Source organism: Sus scrofa, chromosome 13 (assembly GCF_054392235.1).
Source record: "Sus scrofa isolate SSC_HxYL_T2T_F1_AM1 chromosome 13, Sscrofa_HxYL_maternal_Yorkshire_Landrace_v2.0, whole genome shotgun sequence".
NCBI classification, from domain to species: domain Eukaryota; kingdom Metazoa; phylum Chordata; class Mammalia; order Artiodactyla; family Suidae; genus Sus; species Sus scrofa.
This window is the reverse complement of record NC_139395.1, coordinates 207279808-207306073: the sequence shown is the minus strand read 5'-3', so window position 1 is coordinate 207306073 and position 26266 is coordinate 207279808. Positions and strand designations below refer to the sequence as shown.

The 26266-nt window shown below is 38.4% G+C and overlaps 1 long non-coding RNA gene across 4 annotated transcripts in view; it reads left to right on the top strand.

The window, feature by feature from the left end:
• LOC106505844 (uncharacterized) overlaps nucleotides 1-26266 on the top strand; it is a 458785-nt gene that overhangs the window by 308529 nt on the left and 123990 nt on the right. For 3 of the 4 annotated variants that reach the window (XR_014825113.1, XR_014825111.1, XR_014825114.1), the window contains one exon: nucleotides 14873-14958. This is a non-coding gene — a long non-coding RNA (uncharacterized LOC106505844). Of the gene's footprint in view, nucleotides 1-14872; nucleotides 14959-15237; nucleotides 18405-26266 lie in introns of those variants that run through there. The other variant, XR_014825116.1, reaches the window with a different exon arrangement.

The following is a 26266-nucleotide window of genomic DNA, read 5'->3' as shown; positions in this document are numbered from 1 at the left end:
TACTTCTAACATGATGAGTATGTCCATATGAAACAAATGTATCGTGTGATTTTGCTTGACATCATTTGCCTGCTTCATTCCAGTTGTCTGGAGACCATGCACTGAGATGCCATAAAGTCGTAAGCCTGCAGTTGTGTCAGAGCATTTAGCCAAGGCAAGGTTGGCATCTTGGAAACTTGTCTTACAACACATAATGGGTTCATCTTGGCCTTTCTGAGAAGTTTCTTCAATATGTTGAACGATTCTGGGTTTTCCCTGGAAATGAAAGCTCAGTAGTGGTGTGTACACATAAACAGTGGTCAGAGTCTTGATAAAAACAAAAAGCAAAAACAAAAACAAAAAAAACATAAAATCTTTGGAAAAACCAATGGCCATATGGCCTTCCTGAGCCTGCTTTTAGTCCAGGAGTTGTTAGGAATAGAATACCCTCATGTGCACACAGATACCTTATGGGGCTATTGCATGAAGATGGGACATGGCGGATACTTTTCCACCATTTTGGCGGCAATCTTTCCACTTAATACGCACTATTTGATCTTCAACCCTCTTGTACTATTTGAATCAGATTGTTACAAATAATAAAATTACTGACCTTCTAATGGTGTAGTCTTAATGTTAAAGATGCCAGGCCCAATGGCTGAAGACATTCATCTTTTCTCCACAATAGGTATGTGTATATGCATTAAAATGCATATCGAGAAATGGAAATGGAGTTCCTGTTGTGGTGCAGTGGAAATGAATCTGATTAGTAGCCATGAGGTTTCAATCTCTGACCTCCATTAGTGGGTTAAGGATCCGGTTTTGCCATGAGCTGTGGTGTAGGTTGTAGACATGGCTGGGATCTCACATTGCTGTGGCTGTGGCGTAGGTGGGCAGCTGTAGCTCCGATTTGACCCCTAGGAAAAAAAAAAAAGAAATGGAAACAAAGATTAAAATTCAGAAGGAGAAGTCACGGAAGGCTGCAGTTTTTAAATTGGACCTTGAAAAGGACAAGGAGAGAGGAAGAAACCGGACAAGGGTTATTAGTGTCCTTAATTTATGATTTATTTCAAATTCAGCTAACTTGGGAGCATGATACAGTTCTTCCTATTCTGCGTTTGTCCCGCTAATGTTTCCTGTGTTAAAAAAAAAATGGGAGGCATGTTGGCTGTGTATATGTGGGGGAGGGTGGTGGAGGATAGCATTTCCAGAGGGTTTTCTCTTTTACCTTTCAGTGTTTTGCAACCTGTGTTATAGTTATTAAGTGTTGATATGCCAATCTCATTTGCTCTCAGAGTGAAGTATTTATAATGCTCATTTTAATAGTTCAACAGATTTTTTTTTGGCCATCCCACCTAGATATTACCCAAAATAAGAATCCCAAGTAAATGCACATGTAATAATTGTAGACAACAGTTTTCAGAAATCTCACTAATATGTAAAACAGATATTTTATTCTGTCAATGTTTTTCTATTGGAGTGTATTTAAAATTTTTCATCTCTTATGAATATTTTAATTGCTATTAAGTTGGAAAGTGAAGAATTAAAAACGGATGGATGATCTGATTTTGTCAAAGTTAAGCAAGGGCCTGCATATGACTCATTGGTTTGTTCTATTCTTTAAGATATTTAAAATTAAGAATTGGAGAAAAACTACAGATTTGGATTATTTCCAGCCAAAGATTCATTTATTGGTTACTATACTATATTGATTTTTGGCACAGGATGTCCATAAGTAGGAAAAGAAAAGAATGAAGAATTTCTAGCCCCCTTTTTTTCTTTTTAAATATATAATAGCTTTATTGAGATAGAATTCATATACAAAGTACTGCACATATTTAATGTGTTTTGATTTGTTTTGATGAGTTTAGACATATACAAATACCCATGAGAACATTACCACAATCAAGGTACTAGATGTATCCAGTACCTCCTGTAGTTTTGTTGTGTCCGTTCCTTGTGTGTGTGGGGCAGGGGTGTGTGTGGTAAGAACACTTAACATGAAAGCTACCCTTTAAAATTTTTTTGGCCATGCCCATGGAATGCAGAAGTTTCCAGGCCAGGGGTGGAACTTGTGCTAGAGCTTTAACCAGAGCAACAGCAGTGAAAATGCCAGATCCTTAACCTGTTGAGCCACCCAGGAATTCCTCTACACTTTTAAATTTTGAAGTGCATAATACCTATTGTTAACTACAGGCACTATGCTGTATGGCCCATCATTAGAACCTATTCATCTATTGTAACTGAAACCTTATGGCCTTTGAATAACAAGTTCCCAATTCATGTTTTAAGGATAATAACTAATATATAGTCTATATTCAACCATATGACAAGCAGTAGTCTAAGGGCTTTATATTAATTATCATCACATCTTATGGGGGAGGTTCCTTTGCACAGATAAGGAAACTGAGGGGCGATTTATCTTTTATTCAGTGTACCTAACCCTTCAAGCTATAGGGAGGTCCTGTCTAATATAAGAATTGCAAAAGATAAAGAGGAGAGGGTGTGGCAGGGTGAATGTCTCACTAATCTCCAAGTTCATTCATTTCTTTTTACTTATTTTATGGTGGAAAGAAAATTTAATGTGAGGTCCACTTCTTAACATTTTTTAAGTAGACAATACAATTATTGTCTATATTGCAATATTGTACAGCAGATCTCTAGACCTTATTTATTACAGTTAATTGAAACATTATGCCCATTGATTAGTACCTCTTTTCTTCCCTTCCAAGTCCCAGGAAACCTACATTCAACTCTCTGATTCTATAATTTGACTCTGTTAGATACCACATATAAGTAGAATCATGCAGTATGTGTCTTTCCGTGACTGGCTTATTTCACTTAGCTTAGTGTCCTTGAGGTTCGTCCATGTTGTTGCATATTGTTCTTGAAGAGATATCAACATGCCCAGATTTACTGCAGCACTATTCACAATGGTCAAGATGTGGAAAGAACTCCAACGTCATCATCAGATGAATGGATGAAGAAAATGTTATGCGCACACACACACACACACACACACACACACACACACACAGTGGAGTACTATTCAGCCTTGAAAAAGGAGGAACCTGCATGTTCATTCATTTTATTGTGTAAGATCTTTGTGGCTTTTGCCATATGGAATAGACTCTTTGCATTTTGACCCCTTGTTCCAAATCTCAGCTGGGATCAGTCATACCTCCCTTATTTTATGTCCCTTATCTTCCTGTGTGTGTTGAACAAATTCTCCCAACTTGAGTCAGGCCTGTGGGCTTTGAATGGGGTCAGTCCAGCTCCAGTCCTGACCCAGAGCCTCTGGGCAAAACTACTAAACAGTTTAGGGCTTCCCCTTGGTAAGCACTCTTCACTCAATACTTTCAGGGAAAAGTTAGTTAATAGGACAACTTTTACTTAATAAGAATTAATGAAAATGCTTTGTAAAAGGCATGCAATAAGCAAGAGTTCTTCTATGTCCCAGGCCTCCCCAGAGCCCTCTGGTTATTCAGACACTAGAGGAAAATGTACCTGCCTTCCTTTGAGCCTGCCAATGGCACTTCTGCTTTGTCCTTTGTCACACACTCACTTCTTAGATTTCCTGTTTTTTTTAATTTTATTATTAATGTTTAATTGATTTACAATGTTCCTTCATTTCTGCTGTGTAGCAAAGTGACCCAGCCACGCATATACATACATTCTTTTTTTTTCATACTATTTTCCATCACGTTCTAACCCAAGAGACTGAACATAGTTCCCTGTGCTGTAAAGTAGGACTCCCATTACTTAGCTGTTTTAAGTGTACTAGTTTGCATTAGATTTCCTCTGGTTTTGAATGCACTTTAAGGTTTTCCTTTCTAAGGGCATTCTGATTTGTGCCTGCTATCTCTTTCTTGGGCATTTCAGGTCCCAGTATATTTCATAAGGATGTTCTTAGCTTTTGCTGGTAAAGACATTCACTTCCTGCCTCACCACACACATTTCTTTCTTCCAGGCACCTCCTAGAGCCTCAAGTCCTGAATCAGCATTTTAAAATTGCCATCTGGCAATATTTTTCCCTCTTCCCCCCTTTCTTCTCCGAACTACACATCATCACAATTTCCTGTCCATCTCTTTGCAATACCTCTTCTCTGTAATAGTGCTTCTCCATGAATGTGCATATGAATCACATGGGGAGGTTGGTGAGGGGCAGATTCTGAGTCCATCAGTTTAGCTTGGGACCTATGGCATTCTGGGGTGGTGCACATGCTGCTGGCCCTAGAATCACACTGTGAGTGACAAGGCATTATAGTTCTTGATTTCCATTCACTGGAGGCTGGACTAGGTTTCTAGGGCTGTTAAAACAAAGTACTGCCACCTCAGTGAGTTGAAACAACAGAAATATATTCTCTCACAGAGCTGGATCCTGGGAGTCCAAAATCCAAATATGTACAGGGCCACACTCCTCTGAAAATGGTAGAGGAATCTTTCCTTGTCTCATCCTAGCCTCTGGTGATTTTCTGGTAATTTTTGGTGTTCCTGTGTTTGTAGATGCATTGTTCCAGTCAGGTGGCCATCTTCTCCTGAAGTGTTTTCACAGCATCTTCCCTCTATCTGTATCTACCTCTGTGTGCAAATTTCCCCTATTTATAAGGATGCCAGTCATATTAGATTACAGCCCACCTTAAGGACCTCGTTTTAACTTGATTAACTTTATGAAGATCCCATTTGCAAATAAGGTCACATTATTAGATACTGGGGGTTAGGATTTCAACATGCCATTTTGGGAGCTATCATTTAACTCATAACAGAGGCTTACTCCCCACCCCACCAACATCATATAATTATTATTTTTTATATAGAATTCATTTCTTTGATCAACAATGAAAACATGGAAAACTAAGGATCTTTAATTTAGAATGAGCCAGGAAATATGAAGATCTGGAATCAGTGAGAAAGAAAGTGTTAAGTAGGAATATTTAAAAAGAAGAAAAAAAGGAGCTCTGGAACTCTGTTCTTCCAGGGTTTAATTACAGAAAAAGCATGAACTTTTGAACCATATTGAAAAGTTTATTTAGGCCAGGGCCAGGGTGGGGGAAGCAACCTTCTTGCTTCTGCTTAACTTGTTTCCTATTTAGAGAAATAGGTATGATGACACTTGGTAAATAAAGGATGGCTGAGAGAATCAAAAATCTTCCAAAGCACCTGGCATGTAGAAGACATTGCGTATACACGATCATTAGTTTTGCAAAGTCTGTATTCTGAATATCCCAGCAGAACTGTCAATGATGCCTGGCCAGGTCACCTATGGACACCCCAGGGCTGCTGGGTCAGCTGACAGCAAGTCACTGCCTTTCTTCCTCCTCCCTAAACCACAACAGTGATTCAAAAAGGCAGAAAGGTTAAAGAGGCTGCATTTCATTGTGTTTCTGTGTAATTTCCTATCATGGATCTAGAAGAAAAATGCTATTTTCTCCTATGTTTCTACATTTTAATGTATATCATCTTTTCCTTGTTGCCTTCACAATTTTTAATAAATAATTTTCCCTAAGTGGATGTCATATAGAGATTTGCCCATCCTTTTATTGTTGTCTGCATATGCTTCTAAAATGAATATAGATCCATGTTATAATAATCTGTGTGAATGTAATTGTGTGTAAATGTATGTATTTTATTTAAAAAAATAAAATGAATATAGCAGAAGTTACTAGAATAGTGGCCATTCACTTTGATGTTTGGATGGACAATGACATTATCTGTCACTAGTCTGGCAGGTAAACACTCATTGTTGGTCATTCATGTTAAAGATAGAATTTCTAATAGTAGCATTTGAATGAAAAATGGGAATAGTTGAGGAGGATACACTATACTTGTAAATTCATATGTTTTCTAGACATCTGCGAATCTTACACTGCAAAAGTAAAAAGACCATGCTTAGGCTAGGATGGGATTCCAAGTTGAATTTGGAAGGGAAATCATTTGCCTCTCATATGCCAACCACATTAGAAGCTTTCATATCCAAACAGTAGGGTATGTGACAATGGAAAACTTTGTCTTCACGTTTCTGTTAATGTTAAGGCAGACATCATTCCTGAACTGGCCTATTATTATAGATCCATATAATCTCAGTGAACTAAGAGGATATTGGGTGTGTGTGGGTGCATTAAATATGAAAACATTACATATACATGTGATGTGCTTACCCATATATTTCTGTATTATTTTACAATTTCCAAAGGGGAAAAGAAACTTGTTTTTAAGGAATAAGGACAACATCTTTTTAAAAAAAGATTATTTGATTTTCCCTCAAGACATTTAATAAGGGTGGAGGGATTCAAAAGACCGTCAGAGGAAAGGAGCACTTGGATGAGAGTTTACTTGAAGTAAAGTGAAATTAAGTCATTTCATGAGTGAAACAGGCTTAAAGGAACACGCAGGACATTCTGAATTCTTGCATCTGGTTTGATTCAAATGCTTTCACATTTGTGGAGTTTCAAATGAAAATATAGTTTATAGCAAAATGAAATGCTATTTAAATCATGTGAACTGGAGCCAGTGAAAAAAAATTATCCTCATAACCGCAATGTGAGAAGTTCTGCTTGGTAAGTCATTTTTCAGAGAAGGTATGCAAAATTAAACCAGATACACCTGCATGCTTGGGTTAGTTCCTGGGGTTAAATTAGGTCAGACTTTCTCATTGGTGTCTCAGTAAAGTTTCCTCAATTTTCTCCCCTCTAACAACTATTTGTGAGATTCTACCATGTGCGAGGGATTCCTGTAGGTGTATTGGTGCTATGGGGATAGTTATCTAGCATATGCTTCATGCCCTTGAGGAGTTTACACTTTAGTGCTAAAGACAAAAACACATGCTTTTGCATCATAGAGTAATTTATTGAGTACTAAAGAATCTGATAAAAGAGGGGAAGGAAGTAGAATTCGTTGTTCAACTCCTTAGGCCAGAGTTAAAAACACATGGTTCTTTATAGCAGTCCCTCCTAGGACTTCTGTGTTGGGACAAAGGGGATTATCACAACTATGGAAAACCTAAACTTGCCACTTTGCAGGGTTTTAGGGAGAGCTCTTTCATAGTCAATCACAAAATTACTTGGATCAGGCACATCAAATGGGCATCATCTACCTGTATTAGAGTTCTCTAGAGAATCAGAAACAACAGGAAATGTATAGGAAAGAGAGAAAGACAGAGACAGACACAGACACATGCAAAAATTTAAGAAAATTGGTCCACATATTTGGTGGAGGCTTAACAAGTCCAAAATCTACAGAGTGGGCTGGTGGTCTGGAGATCGAGGGGTGAGTTGAAATCCAAATACAAAGGTAATCTCCTGGCAGAATTCATCTTGCTCTAGGGAGGTCAGTTTTGTTTTATTCATCTCTTCAACTGATTGGATGAGGCCCACATACATTATGGAGAATAGTCTGCTTTAATCAAAGCCTATCAATTTAAGTGTTAATATCCTCCAAAAACACCTTCATAGAAACATTCAGAATAGTATTTGATCACCTATCAGGGCACTATGGCCCAGCCAAGTTGCCAAATAATTAACCGTCACATTGCCATTGATGGTCTGGAATACATGTGATGATATGTTGTCTCAGCAAAGACCAGACCCCATGACATACCTAGAAAGAGCCCTGTCTAGTTTCATAAGAATATTAAGAGGTTAGGATATACCTTTTCTGGGTGACGGCACCCAAAAAAGCGAAGATGGTTACCAGAGAGAGTAACATACAAGAAAAATATTGATAGGGTATCTCAGGAAACCAGAAAGTGACTAGAGAGTGGAGCTGCTCTGGTCCTATAAGATTCTTGGCTTGGTGGATATTTTTCTTGTTTCAGAAAGCCAAAAGAGGGGGTGGAGCTAAGGGGTGGGCTCACAACCCGATGAGCAACAGCTCTTATGAGGATCAACAAGGCAACTCAGCGTCTCCTATGCTGATAAGCAGATCTTGGCCTTCCAATTTCATGGTAAAAGAAATTGGAGAAAAAGTCTTGACTTAGCAGTGAAGACTTATGGCTGGAGTTTGGTCAGGTAGAGGACCAGCCCACCACTTATTAGAGTTGACTCAACATCTGGTTACTTTTAAGCCTCAAAGAGTTGTTCACCCTCATTTTCTTACCCCCCACCCTCTGCCTTATGTAATCATGCAAAAACATCAAAGACGTAACCGGCCTATGGGGCTGAGGCCTTTTCCAGCCAACAATTTAAAAACTTTCCACCACCCTTCTCCCTGCCCCAACTATAGCCCCTGCCACATGACAGTTCCAGGGGATCCTCTTTCAGATTAAATTTTTTCACTAGAAATTATGCCTATCTGATATGCCGTATACTTTATTTTATTTTACTTTTTTTTTTTTTTTTTTTTTGGTCTTTTTGTCTTTGTTGTTGTTGCTATTTCTTGGGCCGCTCCCGCGGCATATGGAGATTCCCAGGCTAGGGGTCGAATCAGAGCTGTAGCCACCTGCCTACGCCAGAGCCACAGCAACGCGGGATCCAAGCCGCGTCTGCAACCTACACCACAGCTCACGGCAACGCCGGATCGTTAACCCACTGAGCAAGGGCAGGGACCGAACCCGCAACCTCATGGTTCCTAGTCGGATTCATTAACCACTGCGCCACAACAGGAACTCCTTATTTCACTCTTTCTTTTTTGCTTTTTTTTCCTATTCCCACCCCTAGTATCTAAACCCCATAAAGGTAGGAATTTTGCTTGTTTTGATTACTGTCTTATTCTCAGTGCTTAGAATAGTCCTTAGCTCATAGTAGACACTCAATAAATACTTACTGAATTAATAACTTAATTACTACCTTGGTTGAAATATAGCTAGTATGGGTTGAAAAAAATTTCTTCAAGGGATGGTAATATTGAGAGGTCAAAATTTTGCCTGGTATCTAAGCTTACCTACCCAGTGCTTGGGAAGTTTAGGATAAATAGACCCAGCCAGCTTTTGAATGAATGTTAGTGTTTCTATTCTTAGTTCAGGATAGACACCTGGCTCAATCTTTTTCTGGATGGGCTCTGGATCAAAAGTAAATTGTCCTTGTGTGATGAAAATAGTTGTTTAGTAAAATAATAGAACAGAGAGTTCCCATTGTCGCTCAGTGGGTTATGAACCCAATTAGTATCCATAAGCATGTGAGTTTGATTCCTGGCCTCACTCACTGGGTTTAGGATCCAGCATTGCAGACGTAGCACAGATCCTCCACTGCTGTGACTGTGGTGTAGGCCAGTGGCTGCACTTTAGATTAGACCCCTAGTCCAGGAACTTCCATATGTGACAGGTGCAGCCATACAAAGGAAAACAAAATAAACCATACTAAAAAACTTGAAGATTTTGTTGGCCTTCCAATTTCATGGTAAAAGCCAAAAGACCCCTAGTCTGGGGGCCTCTTTTTTTCTTCTTCCTCTTTCAATTGGATAGATAGGTATCTTTATAACAAGTGGAAATGCATATTTTGGAGAGGTCAGTGTCCCACCTAAGATACCATGATAGGTATCTCAAGGGAAGAAGAATGGGGAGGTTAGAGAAATGGAGAGATCTTTGAGAATCAAGTTGGGGTAGGGGAAATGGAGAATGGGCAAGAATTAAAATAAAATGATGCATAAGTAATAATGTCCAGAGAGAGCATGGATCTAAGCCCTTCTGATTGGTCTTCCCCATAGGTAGTATATCCTAGAGGCTGGATGTCAACCACAGCCTGGGATAAGAGATTCACCAAACCCACTGCATAGAAACCACAAAAGTCAGTCATGTCCATGATGGGTAAATGTCAAGAACCTCCTTTTCCATTTTAGGAATCCCATTAACATCCTGGATTCTGGAGCTGCCCTGAAATGATACGGGCTCCAGAACTATTTGAGATTGACTTTCTTATCATCTCTGTGGATTAGCAGCTCTAGAACAGATGAAATTAGATCTAAAATTTTCAAAAATGCTTATTTAAAGTTAAAAGATGAGTCTGTGGACTGAAATTCATAGCTTTCATATTAAAGTAGTCAGAGAAGAAAGTACTAGAGGGAGAATAAGGGGCAAAAGTTGTTGTTAATTTGAACATCAAGGAAGATTGTGTTGAGAAATTAACATCTGAGTTTGCCTTGATGACTTGGCAAAATGAGAGCCACTCATTATTGCTCATCCTCTCTGAGTGGAAAAATTAGGTCTTTTTCTGCAATCTCAGCTTATCTCCCACCCTCCTCTGACTTCTTGGAAGTAACAGAGGCCTATAGGCCATGCAGCTTTCACCTCACTCTCTCTGTCTCTCTTTATCCATCATGCTCACAGTGCTCTGAGATTGTACACGCAAAAGCTCCTACTTTAAGCCCTATGGACAGTTGACATGTACAGTCTTTGAATTTCTAGAAACATACATTCTCTTTTCTTTCTTTTATTCCTTCTCCCTTTACTCTCCCCTCTCAGTTTTCATTTTATCAGTTTAAATGCCTCTATTTAAAAAAAAAATCTCTCCTTTCCAATCTCAACATCAATTGTTATCACTCTGATATGGCAGTTTTACTGCTGTGGCTTGGGTCACTGCTGTGGCAAGGGTTTTATCCTTGGCCCAGGAACTTCCTCATGCTGTGGGTGTGGCCAAAAAAAGAATAAACTTATATGATCCTTTTGAAATATGCATAAAAAACATTTGACAAATTTCAATACACTTTTATGATAAACCTCTCAACAAAGTGGGTATAGAAGGAACATGCTCAACATCATAAAAGCCATATATGACTAGTCTACAGCTAACATCATACTCAACCATGAAAAGCTAAAAGCCTTTACTCTAAAATCAGGAAAAAAACAAAAGTGCCCACTTTCTATCACTTCTGTTCAGCATAGGACTGGAAGTCCTAGCTAGAGTAATTAGACAAGAAAAAGAAAGAAAGACATCTAAATAGGAAAGAAAGAAGTAAAACTGTCTCTGTTGGTGGATGACGTATTATATGTAGAGAGCCCTAAAACTCCACCAAGACACTGTTAGACATAATAAATAAGTAAAGTTGTAGGATATAAAAACAACATACAAAATATGTTGCATTTCTATATACTAATAATGAAATAACCAAAGAGAAATAAAAGAATCTCATTTACAATTGCATCAGAAACAATAAAATACTTAAAGAATAAATTTAACCAAGTAAGTGAAAAATCTATACACTGAAAAGAAAGAAACTGAACCTATATACTGATGAAAGAAACTGAAGAAGACACAAATAAGTGAGAAGATATCCTATGTTAGAATTAGAAGAATTAACAATGACAAAATGTCCATACTACTCAAAGCCATCTATAGATTAAATACAATTCCTATAAAATTCCAATGGAGTTTTTCACAGAAATAGAAACAAACAAACAAACAAACAAACAAACAATACTATGACTTCCCACTGTGATACAGCAGATTAAAGATCTGGTGTTTTCTCTGTGGCAATACAGTTTGATTCCTGGCTTGGCACAGTGAGTTGAGCATCTGGCATTGCCACAGATGTGATGTAGGTCTCAGCTGTGGCTTGGATTTGATCCCTGGCCCAAGAACTTCCGTATGATTTGGATGCAGCCAAAAAAAAAAAAATTCTAAAATTCACATGGAACTACAAAAGACTCAAAATATCCAAAGCAACATTGGGAAATAAGAACAAAGCTAGCGTCATCATACTTCCTGATTTCAAACTACTACAAAACTATAATAATCAAAACAGTATGTTACTGGCATAAAAAAAAGACCAGTGTAACAGAATCAAAGCTCAGAAATAAATCCACACATATATGGTCAGCTAAGTTTTGGCAAAGGAGCCAGGAATACTCAATGGAGAAAATATAACCTTTCCAATAAATAAAGTTAGGAAACTTGCATATTCACTTGCAAAATAATGGGCCCATGTCTTATATCTTCCACAACAATTAACTTGAAATGAATTAAAGACTTAAACACAAAATGTGAAGTAAAAGTCCTAGAAGAAAACATAGGGAAAAATCTTGACATTTGTCCTGGGCAATAATTTTCTGGATATAATATCAAAAGCACAAGCAACAAAAGTAAAAACAAATAAACATCCAACTAAAAATTTCTTAATAGAAAAGAAATAATCAACAAAATAAAGAGGCAACCTATTCAATGGGAAAAGTATTTGAAAGACATTTGTAGGATATGAGGTTAATATCTAACATATGTAAGGAACTCATATAACTCAATACCAAAAAATAAAAACAAAAAACCCAACCTGATTAAAAATGTGAATAGACATTTTCTCAAAAAAGACATGCAAGTGACCAATAGGTACATGAAAAGATGCTCAATATCACTAACTGTTAGGGAAATGAAAATCTAAACCACAATGAAATATCACTTCACACCTGTTAGAATTGTTGTAATAATAATAATAAAAAAAGGTGACAAGAGATAAGTGTTGGTGAGGATATGGAGAGAAGGGAGCCCTTGTGCATTGTTGGTGGGAATGTAAATTGGTACAACTACTATGGAAAACAGTATAAAAGTTCCTAAAGAAATTAAAAATAGAACTACTATGATACAGCAATCCTGCTTCTGGGTTTATATCTGAAAGAAATGAGGTCACTATCTTGAAGAGATATTTGTGCCTCCGTAGTAACTGCAGCATTGTTCACAATAACCAAGACATGAAAAAAAAGTGTCCATTGAAAGATGGATTGATAAAGAAAATGGACTATATATGCATACACATATACAAATATGTATCTATATATATGAATATTATTCAGCCATAAAAAAGGAGAAAAGTCCACCATTTGCAACAACATACCTCAAACTTGAGAGAGTTATGCAGAGTGAAATAAGTCAAACAGAGAAAGAAAAATACTGTGTGATCTCACATATATGGAATATTAAAAAAATTGTCTTCTTAGTCTTTTGATTTTACGATCTGACACACGTCTGTGGGAGGTAGAAAAATACATATTATTGGGCTCAACTTGTCCTTCCCTTTTCTTTGATTGTGATGCCTCAAGGTTTGTCTGTCTCAGTAGCTCTTAAAATATTGATATACATATATGTTTATTTACATATATGTACACGTGTGTAATAGATATTGGTATCTAACTGTATTTATAATACTTTATCCATCCTTTCTAGTTATTTTCAGTAGGATGGTTAGTATCATATGAGTTGGTAAGTTTGCCAAGTCGAACATTTCTGTTTTAAATGCTGGATATTTAAGGATACTAAATCACATACCGAAACTTTCAATATGATGATAGTACTGGAAAATAATTTCAGTTTAGGAATAGCTAATCAATACACAATGATGAACTCTTAAAATAGGGTTAAAAATATACGTGTCCTTGCTGATGTCATGTGAGTGTCTTAGGCTTTACAGTATGAGAGCAAAGTAGATGGTTAAAATAATCATTCATGAAATTTAGAGCAAAACTTTTAAAATTCTCTGTTATTTTCTCATCAAAATCATACTTTTTTTTGGGTCGTTTTGCTTTTTCTAGGGCTGCTCCCACTGCATATGGAGATTCCAAGGCCCGGGGTCTAATCGGAGCTGTAGCTGCCGGCCTATGCCAGAGCCACAGCAGCACCAGATCTGAGCCGCGTCTGCAGCCTACACCACAGCTCACGGCAATGCCGGATCCTTAACCCAGTGAGCAAGGCCAGGGATTGAACCTGCAACCTCATGGTTCCTGGTTGGATTCGTTAGCCACTGAACCACGATGCGAACTCCAAAATCATACTTTTTTTTTTTTTTTTGCCATTTCTTGGGCTGCTCCCACGGCATATGGAGGTTCCCAGGCGGGGGTCCAATCGGGCTGTAGCCACCAGCCTACGCCAGAGCCACAGCAACACAGGATCTGAGCCGTGTCTGTGACCTACACCACAGCTCACGGCAATGCCGGATCCTCAACCCACTGAGCAAGGGCAGGGATCGAACCCACAACCTCATGGTTCCTAGTTGGATTCGTCAACCACTGCGCCATGACGGGAACTCCCAAAATCATACATTTTTTATTTCTAAACCTTAACACATAACCTACAGATCATGGAAAAAAATATACAGGATTGATATAAACCATCTAGAAATTATCCAAGAACATACAGTGTCATTTCATTTTTCATGTTATGTTACAATTAATTTTTGCCACATATGAATGTAATATTTTAAAAGTTTGAAAACCTCCCTCCTATTGCCTAAGACCAGCACAGCATATGGTTGTGGTACTCAAGATAATTAAAAATTGTAAGCATTCTGGGAACACATAGTCACATATGTTAAAGGGTCAAAATGAGAACATATTTTGGAAGATCAAGATTTGAAATCTCACTTTCCTTGAATAACATTTCTTCTTCACTTCAGTAGAGATTCCTTTTCTAAAATATAAATACTGGGATTTTCCCCTTGTGGCTCAGAGGGTTAAGAACCCAGCACAGTGTCCATGAAGATGTGGGTTTGATCCCTGGCCTCGCTCAGTGGGTTAAGGATTCAGGATTGCCACAAGCTGTGGTGTATGCTGCAGATGTGGCTCAGATCTAGTGTGGCTGTGGCTGTGGTGTAGGCCTGCAGCCGCAGCTCCAATTTGACCCCTAGCCTAGGAACTTCAATATGCTGCAGGTATGGCCCTAAAAAGAAGAAAACGTAAAATAAGGTATAAATATTGCTCTTCAGTCAATGGGTAGTGGCTTCTATAGAATTTCTTTTGCAGTAAGATGGCGCCTTAAATTGGGTGGAGGGAGGACAGGCAGAGGAGTGGAGGAAGCATATCCTGCTTACCTGCTTTATGATGTGTTTCATTATTTTCTAGGATGTCTGCGAATAGTGGACTGAAGTGCTCTAGGACCAAGGAGATTAGAATATAGGAGACTGTTCATGTCTGCTGAAATGGTCCAATAATGTCACACTGTTTTTACCTCTGAAAGTTTGAATTTGTTTTACTTTTCTACAGAGATCGGAAAGAAGCCAATCTTTTAACTGCATGTACTGGAATTATTCATCTTCAGAATTCTAAAGCAGACTGAATAGGATCAGATGGTGAGTGTCCTACATTGCTGACCTAGTTTGTCTTCTTTCTGTTTAGTTTCCTTATAATTATGAACTATCAGAGCTGCTGATGACTTCAAAAAGCAATGTTTATGATTATGTAAAATGGAATCTTAAGCTTCCCGTGGGTATGTGGTCATAGGATTGTATTATTTTTCAACAAATATTTCCTATTTTGGTGGAAAGTTTCATATTGCCCACTTTTATTGAGAAATGTTAAGTAACTGGCTTAAGAAATAGCCTGTTGAAAAAGAGTTTTATTTTGTGAAGGGTCACGGGTGACTTTTCAGAGCCTCTTCATCTTTCACAAGAGGACTATAAACTACCTTTCCAGCCTTATTTCCTGACATCATTCTTCATCTGTTCATCTGTGCTACAACTGTGGACCTTCCAGCCAACACCTGAATAAACTGTGTTTGCTCAGTGAGCCCTGACTTTGCACTTGAAGCTTCCCTGAGGTGAAGGGTCATCCTCCACTTTCCCTCATTTTTCATGACTGAGCTCAAGTGATATCTTTATGAGAACTCCAAGGCTTGATGTAAAAAAATCATTCCTATTTTGTGACAATTAACACACACAGTTCTAATTATTTGCTATTGCATTTATTTCTCCTTGTTGAGGTTGAATTTTTGTGGTAGTCAAGTCAGAATTACTTTATTGTTCTTTGAATTACTTATATTTAATATAGCACTAGACATGAGTAAGCAATGCCTACATCTTGACTGAATAAAAAAGAATGAATCTAAAGCTAAAGCTCCAAACACCAGAATTTCTTACAACATAATGTACTTTATATGCAAGTGTTCACTATTCTCATTACTGTTTAAGTAAGCATCATCTAGGAAGAGCAAAACTCTATTCTTATTGGTGTATGGGTCTGTGGAATATCTGATACTTGATATTGTATTATTTCTAAAGATGTACCGATTTTAATTAACTACTATAATATCTTTCCTTGAGAATGTCCATTCGGTGTGCCTATACAGACTTTTTTTTTTTTTTTTTTTTTTTTTTTTTTTTTTGCTTTTTAGTGCCACACCCACAGCATATGGAAGTTCCCAGGCAGGAGGTCAAATCAGAGGTACAACTGCTGGCCTATACCACAGCCGTAGCAACACCAGATCCAAGCCTCGACTGTGACCTACACCACAGCTCAAGGCAATGCCGGATCCCCAACCCACCAAGCATGGGCAAGGATCAAACCTGCATCTTCATGGATACTAGTTGGATTTGTTTCCACTGTGCCACATGGGAAATCCTCTAGTTTCTTTTCATAATAAAATTGAATTTTCTTTTTCAAGTCTGTTTGCTAAGAATGGAAAAGAACTTCCCTGTAATAGAAAAAGGTTTCATTTAATAGTTTTAAGGACCAATGATTTTCTAAATTTGAGAACTTCTGACTTCAAGTGTGGTTGTAGAATATAATCTATGTGAACGAAGTGTGCCACAATAGGAACTTTCTACACAAACTAATTTAATCTCTCATCCCCGTAGTGGTTTCTGGCAAACAGTGCATCTAGTGATTTAGAGTTATCAGATGGTCAAATGTCCCTTGGGTGGGATTCTCTTTCCCTGCGTTTGTTTATTTGTTTTTCTTTTTTTAGGGATGCACCCTTGGCATATGGAAGTTTCCAGGCTAGGGGTTGAATCAGAGTTGCAGCCTGCACCACAGCCTACACCAGAGCTACAGCAATGCCAGATCCGAGCCGCGTCTGCAAACTACAAGGAAGTTCACGGCAGTGCCGTATCTGTAACCAACTGAGCAGGGCCAGGGATTGAATCTGCATCCTCATGGATACTAGTTGGGTTTGTTACTGCTGGGCCAGAATGGGAACTCCCCTCTTTCTCTCTGGAAGCTTAGTGCCCTACCATTTATCAGACTGCCTTTTCTTAACATGAAGTAAGAATTTACAACCTCTTCCCCAAAATGAGAACTGATCTCCAGTCGAAAGATTGCATTTGGATATCACTACCTTATTAGCTATAATAGAAAAAAATATGCTGTTCAATCCTTGTAGATAATGTTCACTCAGAGGAAATTCACCATAGATGAAAATTATCCAGATCAAGAAATAAATATGGGGAGTTCCCTATTGGCCTGGTGGGTTAAGGATCAGACATTACTGCTGTGGTGTGGCTTCAATCCTTGGCTTGGGAGCTTCTGTATGCTGTGGATGTGGCCAAAAATACATAAATAAATAAATAAATATGATTTTTGCTAGTGAAGAGATTGTCTTTAGGAAAATAATGACTTGTTTGTGAAGAAAATGTTGAGATTACTTAGAGTTGTTTTTTTTTACTGATCAAATAAATATTGTCTGTTTACTATTACATTTATTTGGTGGTACTGTTCCTAGGGCATTGCTCACCAATTTATTAGTTCTGGATGCTACTCAAATGCAACCTACAGCCATATTCTTCAACTTTGTTGGAATTCTTCAGCATCATTAACATTTCACTTAAGTTCGCCAGTATTTCAGGTAATCATGCATATCTACTGCACAGGCCAGCAAATCTACTAAAGTCCTATAGACTTCCAACTGTGTTTGTTACCACAAGAACATTCAGTTCCTAAAAGTCAAAAACGTATCTCTAAGCAGCTCATAAATTCTGGCTACAGGTTTAAAATGGTGTCGGATGCCAGAGTCAATAACCCCCTAAGTTGGCATGATCTCAATTCCATATGGTGCCATTAATTCACTTGATCTTAAAGTGCAAATCCTGAGCCAGGATCATTCCTATAGGGAAGCAAGGGATCTTCAGTTTGTCATATGCAGAGAGATATTCATTACTTTGTATTTTTAAGTGCATTATTCAGTGCTTAGAAATACTGGAAGGAGTCAAGCCTGTGAATCTCAATGCTGAGTAAGCACAATAATCATCTGGGGTTTAAGATGACATCCAGGGGCTCTGCCTCAAGAAAACCTGGTGTACTGCATTGACTTGTGGATAGAGACCCTAGTGATTCTGACCCAGGGGTCCAAGGATCACACTTTGAGAATCACTGTCTTGAAACTTATAATCCCTCTTCTTGATAGGTTTGTGAGTCAGTTGCAGAACCACAGATGCTAGTAGAGATTTTTCTCAGGGGAGAGACCTTTAAGGGAAGGTTATGAGGACTGGGGAGCAGACTACTGAGAAAGAGGACAGAGGACCTAAAACTCTTTAGTTCATATAAAAATATTACCTTTTGGAGTTCCCATTGTGACTCAGTAGGTTAAGAACCTGACATAGTATCTATGAGGATGGGGGTTTGATTCCTGGGCTCATTGAATGGGTTAGGGATCTGCTGTAAGCTGTGGCATAGGTTGCAGATGTGACTCAGATCCAGTGGTGCCATAGCTGTGGTGTAGGCCTGCAGCTGTCGCTCTGATTTGACCCCTAGCCAAGGAACTTCCATATCCTGCAGGTGTGACCATAAAAATAAAAAAATAAAAGTATTACCTCTTTGAGTTCCCACTGTGGTGCAATGGATTCAGTGGCATCACTGAGGCTTGATCACTGTCTTGGCACAGTGGATTAAAAGGATCTAGTGTTGCTGCAGCTGCCAGCATAGGTTACAACTGTGGCTCAGATCTGATCCCTGGCCTGGGAACTCTATATGCCATAGGGTAGCCAAAAAAAAAAAAAATTACCTTTTGTCTGTGTTCATAATTGATAATGAGGAATCATTTGGGATCATAATCACATTATGGTAAAAGTTGACTGCTGAAATAATTAAGAGAAATGACTGTGTTAATGAGGAGTGGCTGACTTTTGTCTTGGTTGGAAGTGAACTATGGTTTGACTCAACATACTGACTGAGAATCTCTTTTATTTCATTCTCCATGAACCTCACAGAGGACTAAAATGTGAGTATGAAGACTGTAGTTGGGGTCGCATTTAAAAAGGACAGCAAAGAGCAGAATACTCCTGATTTTTAAGAAAGAGGTGGCATTGGACTCTGCTCCTTGGCCTCTGCCAAAGCTAGAAACCCAGTGGGAAACCTGCATGGTCAGGCATCAGTTCGAAAGAGCAGTCACAAATGTACACCTAGCTATCCTAGTCCAGGAGGAGGGCTCCACCAAGTGAGCTCAAGACTGAGGACTGGAGGAAAGAAATGAGAAAACCAAGTGAATGTTCAGCTCTGTCATTTTGTGTGTACAATTCAACTAGCTAGTGTCTTCCATAGCTTTACTTGTTCTATGTGCTTATTTTTATGCTTATTCATTCTCTCCTTTGTTGATTCTACTGTTTCTTAAGTGTCTATATATGCCAGGCACTGTACAAAATGAAGGAGATGAAACATTAACTGTGGAATTTAGTCAGTGAGGAAAACAGGTGAATATAAGTTGTTACTGGATGATAAGTTCTATGACAGAAATACGGGGTGTTACAAGGGCAGAGAGGAAGAGAATCTTGTTCACAGTTGGGGGATCCAGGAAGGCTTCCCAGTGGCAGGAGAATCTGAGCCTTGAAGTATGAGTATTATTAGTCAAAGAGTTGAAGAAAGAGTGTTGTAGCCAAAGGGAATAACTGGTGAGAGTCACGAAGAGGGAGCAAGCATGGTGTGATCAATGAGCAAAAAACCCAGCATGTGCATGGAACACCTTGATATCTGGGAATATATGTAGTTGGGGTGAAACTGCAGAGGCAATTTTTGGAGAAAATGGAGCAACATTGGGTCTCAGGAATTATATAGATGTATGAGAGATTCTATTGTCCTCAATGAGCTCATATTTGGGCATTGCCCTCCTGTTCCTTTCTTACGAATTTATGGACAAATTGGGCCCATTTTTGCCCCAACTCAAGAAATTCTATCCATCACTTTAGACCCCAGTATAAGCAAATCAAACCATATGTTTTATTGAAATTGTCATCCTGTAATTAACTTTAAGCTTAAGCTTAAAATATCAAAAATGATAAAGTTTTATTTAATAGGCCATAACTAACACTCATGAATTCTGACCATGTGCTGAACACTTTTCTGAAAGCTTTGCAAATATTAATATATTTAATCCTTATAAACAACCCTTTGCATAGATATGATTATTATATTCTTATCACAGGTGAGGAAACAGAAGCATGAGAGGTTAAGTAACTTGCTCAAGGTACCTTAGAGCTAGTGCCTGCAGGGCAAGTCTAACTCCAGAATTTGTTCTCTTCACGCTTACATTTTACAGGATTTTTGCTTTAAAAAGTAGCCGGTGCAAAAATCAGGATGATAGTATTTCTCTAGTGGTTGAGAAGTCCGATTAGAATTCAAAGTGGTTGGTTTCTGGTAAGAAATAGAGAAGCTACCATCTTCACCAGTAGAAAATGTGTGTAGAAGAGGCACATTTTAGATGGCTCATGGACACCACTCTCAAACCTTGTGGCCCCAACTATCATTTCAGGAACCACCTCAATTTTCACTGATTTTGTGCATATGAGACAGATCAGATAGCATCTATCCTTGGACCTTCAAAACATCTGTTTCCTGCTGTGGGGATTCTTAGGTGTAGCCATGGGAGCCCACTTAGCCCTCACATATGGGCAACCCGGAAATTTGGGGAATTAACACCCATGGCATCACCTTGAACCAATGGAGTGAAGGGCAAAAGTCCAAAGATCAATATTTTGTCCTTATTCTAGGCTGCATTTCATAAAACTCATCAGAAGTCCTGTTGGTTTGAGCCCAGTGAGCCATCACAGTTGGCCATGTCAATGATGCAGCCTTGTACTGGCTTTCCTTCTTTCCATGGTTCACTTTTCCTGGACTTCATTTCTGCTCCTAGGGAAAAGTATATAAACTGTGTATACTGTATATAAACAGTGTATATATACTGTGTGTAAACTCCTGCATGCAGACCTCTGTCTCATTCAGATTCTGTTTTAGAAGAATAAAGGCTAATACAATGAGTTGCGACATTGGTCCAAATGTTAGAGTAGTTTGGTAATTAATTATGGTGTAATTATCACCATTAATTATGGTGATATGGCTATTCCTATAGGAATAAAGCAGTGCTGATTCTCTTTTTAGGTTTAAATTTTGGAAGATAAGAAGTGTATAAAAGTCTCCACTGTGAGCTCTGGATGCAAAACTTGCTAAGATTTTCCTCTGAAGTACAGAGATGGGAAGCATTCATCAGGCAGAACTCATCGTAGAAAGCCAGACAAGCAAAATTTAGCATTGGGTTCCAGTACACAATAGTTATAAGGCTTCTATTAAGATACTTTCATAACTTAGTATCTACTTTTTCTGGCTGAAACACACATGTAGAGAATTATTCCTATCTGTCTGCAGTGTTTTGTAGAATGGTGTTTATAATACTCTTCCTGCTATTTGGAATAAACCCTTGGCATAACACATAAAAGAGTGTCTAGAACTGTGAAGGCAGCAACATTTTTATCATACTTGCAAACTAACAAAGTAGCCTGCTGCAGATTTTCAGATGCTGGTATAATACAAAACTCCTGGGTCAAAGATGAAGGGCAGTTTTTTACTCACAGCAATAGCAGTAGTCAGAGTATCAGCATTTTTTTGTGCTGGTTTTCCAGGCTCAATTCTCATGGGATGATGGGAATAGGGCCAGGTGATACCTACACAGGTAGTGGGTGGTGTTACAGGAAATGGAGTCTGAATTTAGGGAACTCAAATCTTTAATAATGAGAAGCCTTTTGCTCTGGGAATAAATTATCTTTACTAATCTGGACAGTAAGCCAACACGCCTGGTACTTTGGAGAGGAACATTACATCCACTTTCTAAGGCTGTAATCAAACCTTCCCTTGGCTCCAGAGGGAGATACTATCTCTGTTTTCCAAGGTTGCTCAGTACACAAACATACTTGAAAATATAGTCTGATTGAAACACAGGACATGAAAACATTTGAGAGATCCATGGAGTATCATCTCCCTGTAGCTCTTCAAAACCTCATGTGAAGAGTATATGGAGTATCACAGTCGCCATAGGACCCATGCCTGCTTCCCAGGAGGGGAGAATTTTGGATGTTACAAACCGGAAGTAGTCATACTGAGGTTACCCTGGCATGGGGTAAGGAGAAGATTTTCTTATGTCTTTCACAGAAACCCCACTTGCTGTTTATAACAGTCTATTGTTAAGAAATGTTATATATCTATATATGTATAAGTCAATCGATGTAGGCTTATGGGTAGAGCTAAGTATAGATATATAACCGAATTCTTTTGATCTTAGTATAAATGATACACATGACTTATTTTATTATTGCCACCATTGTTTCAAGTAGTGTTTCCCTGTATTCGATTTTATTTGGAGAAATTACTTGATTGTTACACTCATCAGAAGGAAGATGCAACTGACATTGTTTATATGGTAACTATTTTGCAAGACCTTCACTGAAGGGGACGATGAATATTATTTGGGTAATAAGCACTCCAGAAAGAGAAGTATGTAGACATTTCAAGGATAATTGTACATAGAGCTTGAGCTGCAATTGATACCCGGGGACTGAAGCACTATCATATTCCACTGTTGGAGTGGACATATAAATGGAGACCTAGCTCAAGTCAGGTTCATTGTGGGTGGACTCCTTGCTTAGATTCATGTGGGGGGTCATTTCCCTGGTTCCCCAATTGTACAATCGGAGTGGTTATACTGTACTAGTCAGAGGCTCTTGGCTTAAAGAAGAATGAAATAGCTTTTTTTTTTGGTACAATTATGTCAACTTGGTACTGTCATCTGCTAGGATAAGGTCCCATCTTTTGGAGTGTATTAAATAACCTAAATCAGTGGTCATAACATGTTGTTTTCCAAGCAGATGGAATAAAAGCCTAGAAATAAGGGAATGGAGGGTCCCAGCTTGCTACCACTCCTATGAGGGGTGGGTGGGGATTTAGCTTCTTTTCCCTTTACTTTCAGGCTCTATGTGTTTAGATGAACTTGACCCTAGAAGGGGAATTCCTTTACTAGGGAATACAATGAAAATTCTATTGACGTTTAAACTATTATGGCTGCCTAGTTTTTTGGGGGGGTTCCTCATATTAATAGACAAGCAGGCAATGAAAGAAGGTAACATGTCAGGGTAGGTGAGTCCAATTATCAAATGAAAGAAAGTTTTCTGTTTCACAGTGGGGGTAGTTTGATACCACTGAGCCATTGGTATGTTTCTTGGTACTACCATGGACCATTGTGATGGGGTGTTCATGGACAAGTGCAATGGCCATGACCCAAGCATTGCATGGTGACCAAGGACTCAGACCCCTTGGAGATGACAGTTTGGGTCACCCCAACAGGTAAGTAATATAGACCAACAGAGGTGCAAGCTGAGGGTGTGGAGAATCTATAATGGTAGTAAAGGTGGGTACTGATGGGTATCACCGTGAGACTTGAGAATGATTGCTGTGGAGAGGGCTAGAGTAGTTCATCCTACCAACGTTCCTTTGGAAGATGAAACCAATTAGAATCCTTAAGCTGTTCCTAGATGGGGAGAACTTATTACCAGAAGCAAGTAGATTCAAGCATCTTTAATTAGGGTGGACTATAGTGGACACTGTTTGTGCCATCCAGATCACTCTTTTCAGAGTCAAGGTGCTCATTCTCCAACACTGAATATTTTGTCTGCTGATGGCTCTGAGCTATGTCCTCCAAGATTTGGCTTGGTGGAAGGTCATTCTTTCAATGCTATGTTGTCCCCTTTCTGGGATATTCAACATCCAATATCTGGCCAGTTGGGGATTCAAAGTCTTGCCTCCCTTGATGAAGTTTGGGGTAATTCTCAAAGGGAAGCCTAGACCCAGAGTGCTCCATGCTGAAGCCTTTGGTGTAACTGCACCACAGTTCAACTTTTCCCTCTGCAAAACCCTGCTTCCATCACTTCCTTACATGTGTTATTCCCCGTGACTTGGCAATAAACCCCCTATATGCAAATCTTAGTGTCCTTATTCTGGAAATCTGATTGAAGACAACCTGTATATCTCCCTGTAAGACAGTTTGGGTGATTTAAATTAATAACAGCATACCATCTTTGGTTTAGTATTAGTTCAGAATGAGAGTGAGAGATTTTCAGGAAAGAGAGAATATGACAGAACTCATTATTTTCCCATGGTAGATGACCAAATACAGGGAGAGAAAAGTGAATTTTCTCTGTTTATAACAATTATAAAAGAAGAAACACAGAAGGGCGTCCTCTCTTTTCTGATGCTCTGATGCATGCAGAAACTTGAAATAAAAGGACGCCTCCAATTTGGGCATGGACTACTTCATCTCCCACACATCAAGGGCCAAATTGGGACCCTAATAGTGAAAGTGAAAGAGTAATAGTCTGCTTCTCTCTCAATTCCTTTGCTCTTGGATTTCACTCTGGGCTGGCTTGCCCAGTTCTGGGAAGCTAATGAGCTGTGTTCTCATTCTGACTCAGTGAGAGGCCACACACTTTTCAGGTCACTTAGTACAACAACGATGAGGGTAAGAGTGTTATTAGTCATCACCTGTTTCATGTTCTTGCAAGTTAAGTAATGTGGGATAAAAAACCCCTTTTTTACTCAGTTTTGGATAAGTTCAAATTCAAGTGTATTTTTTACCATCATGAAGAGCGGACTAGAAATCCTGATACTTGACTGAATTTATTTATTATTAGATATTCTTTCACCATGGCAATGTGGTGCAGTGGCCCGCAGCCCAGTACTACTCACTTTTCCCTTGCTTCCAGGAAGTAACACAATGATGGTTAACAGGCATGGCTGTAGAAAGCTTTTCTTTATAAAATTCCTGTGACTACATTGAATTGTGTGCCAAATATATACATATGTATAACTAAAAATGTGGAAAGCATGTACGTTTCCAGTCACATTTAATTGCATCAGCATAGAGTTCATACTGGCTTTTGCAGCAATAGATAATGAGCCATGTGTAGAAGAATCCAGATGTTTAGATTGTAGGCTTTGCCAATCCATTATACAAGTGTTCAATTATGACAATGTCTCACATTGTGTGGAAAGGAGAACTGCATCACTAATAAGGAAATACAATTGAAGGCTAATTAAGTTGCTCTTTGCAAATATGGGGAGATTTTCCTCCTGCACGTGTTGTTTTCAGTATGAAGTGAAGCTCTAGGTCCATCCATGATGCTGCAAATAGCATTATTGCATTCTGAGGTTGGGGAGGAAGGACTCATGGCTTATGTTTTCATGAAACCCTTCTAACTGTTATTACTTACATGACCATGTGTTTATTTCATTAACTCCAATCACAGTCACACTCATACACACACACCACTAATACATTAACACAATGAATGCTTTAAGAGAGATGTGAAGTGCTATATCCCCTTAGTGACAGAGTAAGGACAGCTTCCTAATGGGGTTTTTGGGGCTAGATATCAAAAGATGGGGTTTTGGCAGTTGCAGATTGAGGGGAAGTTAAGAGGACAGAATTTTATGAGCCAAAGGCATATAATGGGGAGAAGACAAGGTGTTTAAACATTTGCTGTATTCCTCTTAGTATGTACATATTTGGTTCTTCTTTTTGGGACAGAGAAGGGATGGGACATTTCAGCAAATCAGGTTAAACTCATTTGATGATATCAAACTGTAGGTCTCAGTGTCCTCTAATGGGAGGTCACTATTTTTTTTAAGTGAAATATGGTTGATTTACAATGCTGTGTTAGTTTCTAGAATACATAAAATTTATTCATTTGTATTTATAACTGTATATATATTTAACTATATATACAATATAGTTTTTATGTATAACTGAATAATATATATATATAGTATATATTCTCTTTATATTCTTTTTCAGATTCTCTTCCATGATATGTTATTACAAAACAGTCCCCTGTGCTATACAGTAGGTCTTTGTGTTTATATATTTTATATACAATAATGTGTTCTGTTAATCTCAAATTCCTAATTTATCCCTCCCCTGCTTTTCTCTTTGGTAACAATAAGTTTATTTTCTATGACTGTGAGTCTGTTTTGTAAGTTCATTTGTATCATTTTTTAGATTATACATATAAGTGATATCATATGATATTTGTCATTCTGTGTCTGATTTAATTCACTTAGTATGATAAGCTCTAGGTCCATCCATGATGCTGCAAATAGCATTATTGCATTCTTTTTAGTGGCTGAGTAATAGTCCATGGTGTGTGTGTGTGCACATGCATGTGTGTGTCTCACATATTATTTATCCACTCATCTCTCAATGGACACTTAGGTTGCTTCAGGTGTTCACTATATTTTTTGCCCCAACAACACTAAAACATATATTCCTCCTTTTCTAAACTCCCACCTGATTTGACACATAGTCTGAGAAATATATAAGAAACATGGGCTTGATTATAGGATATCATGAGCATA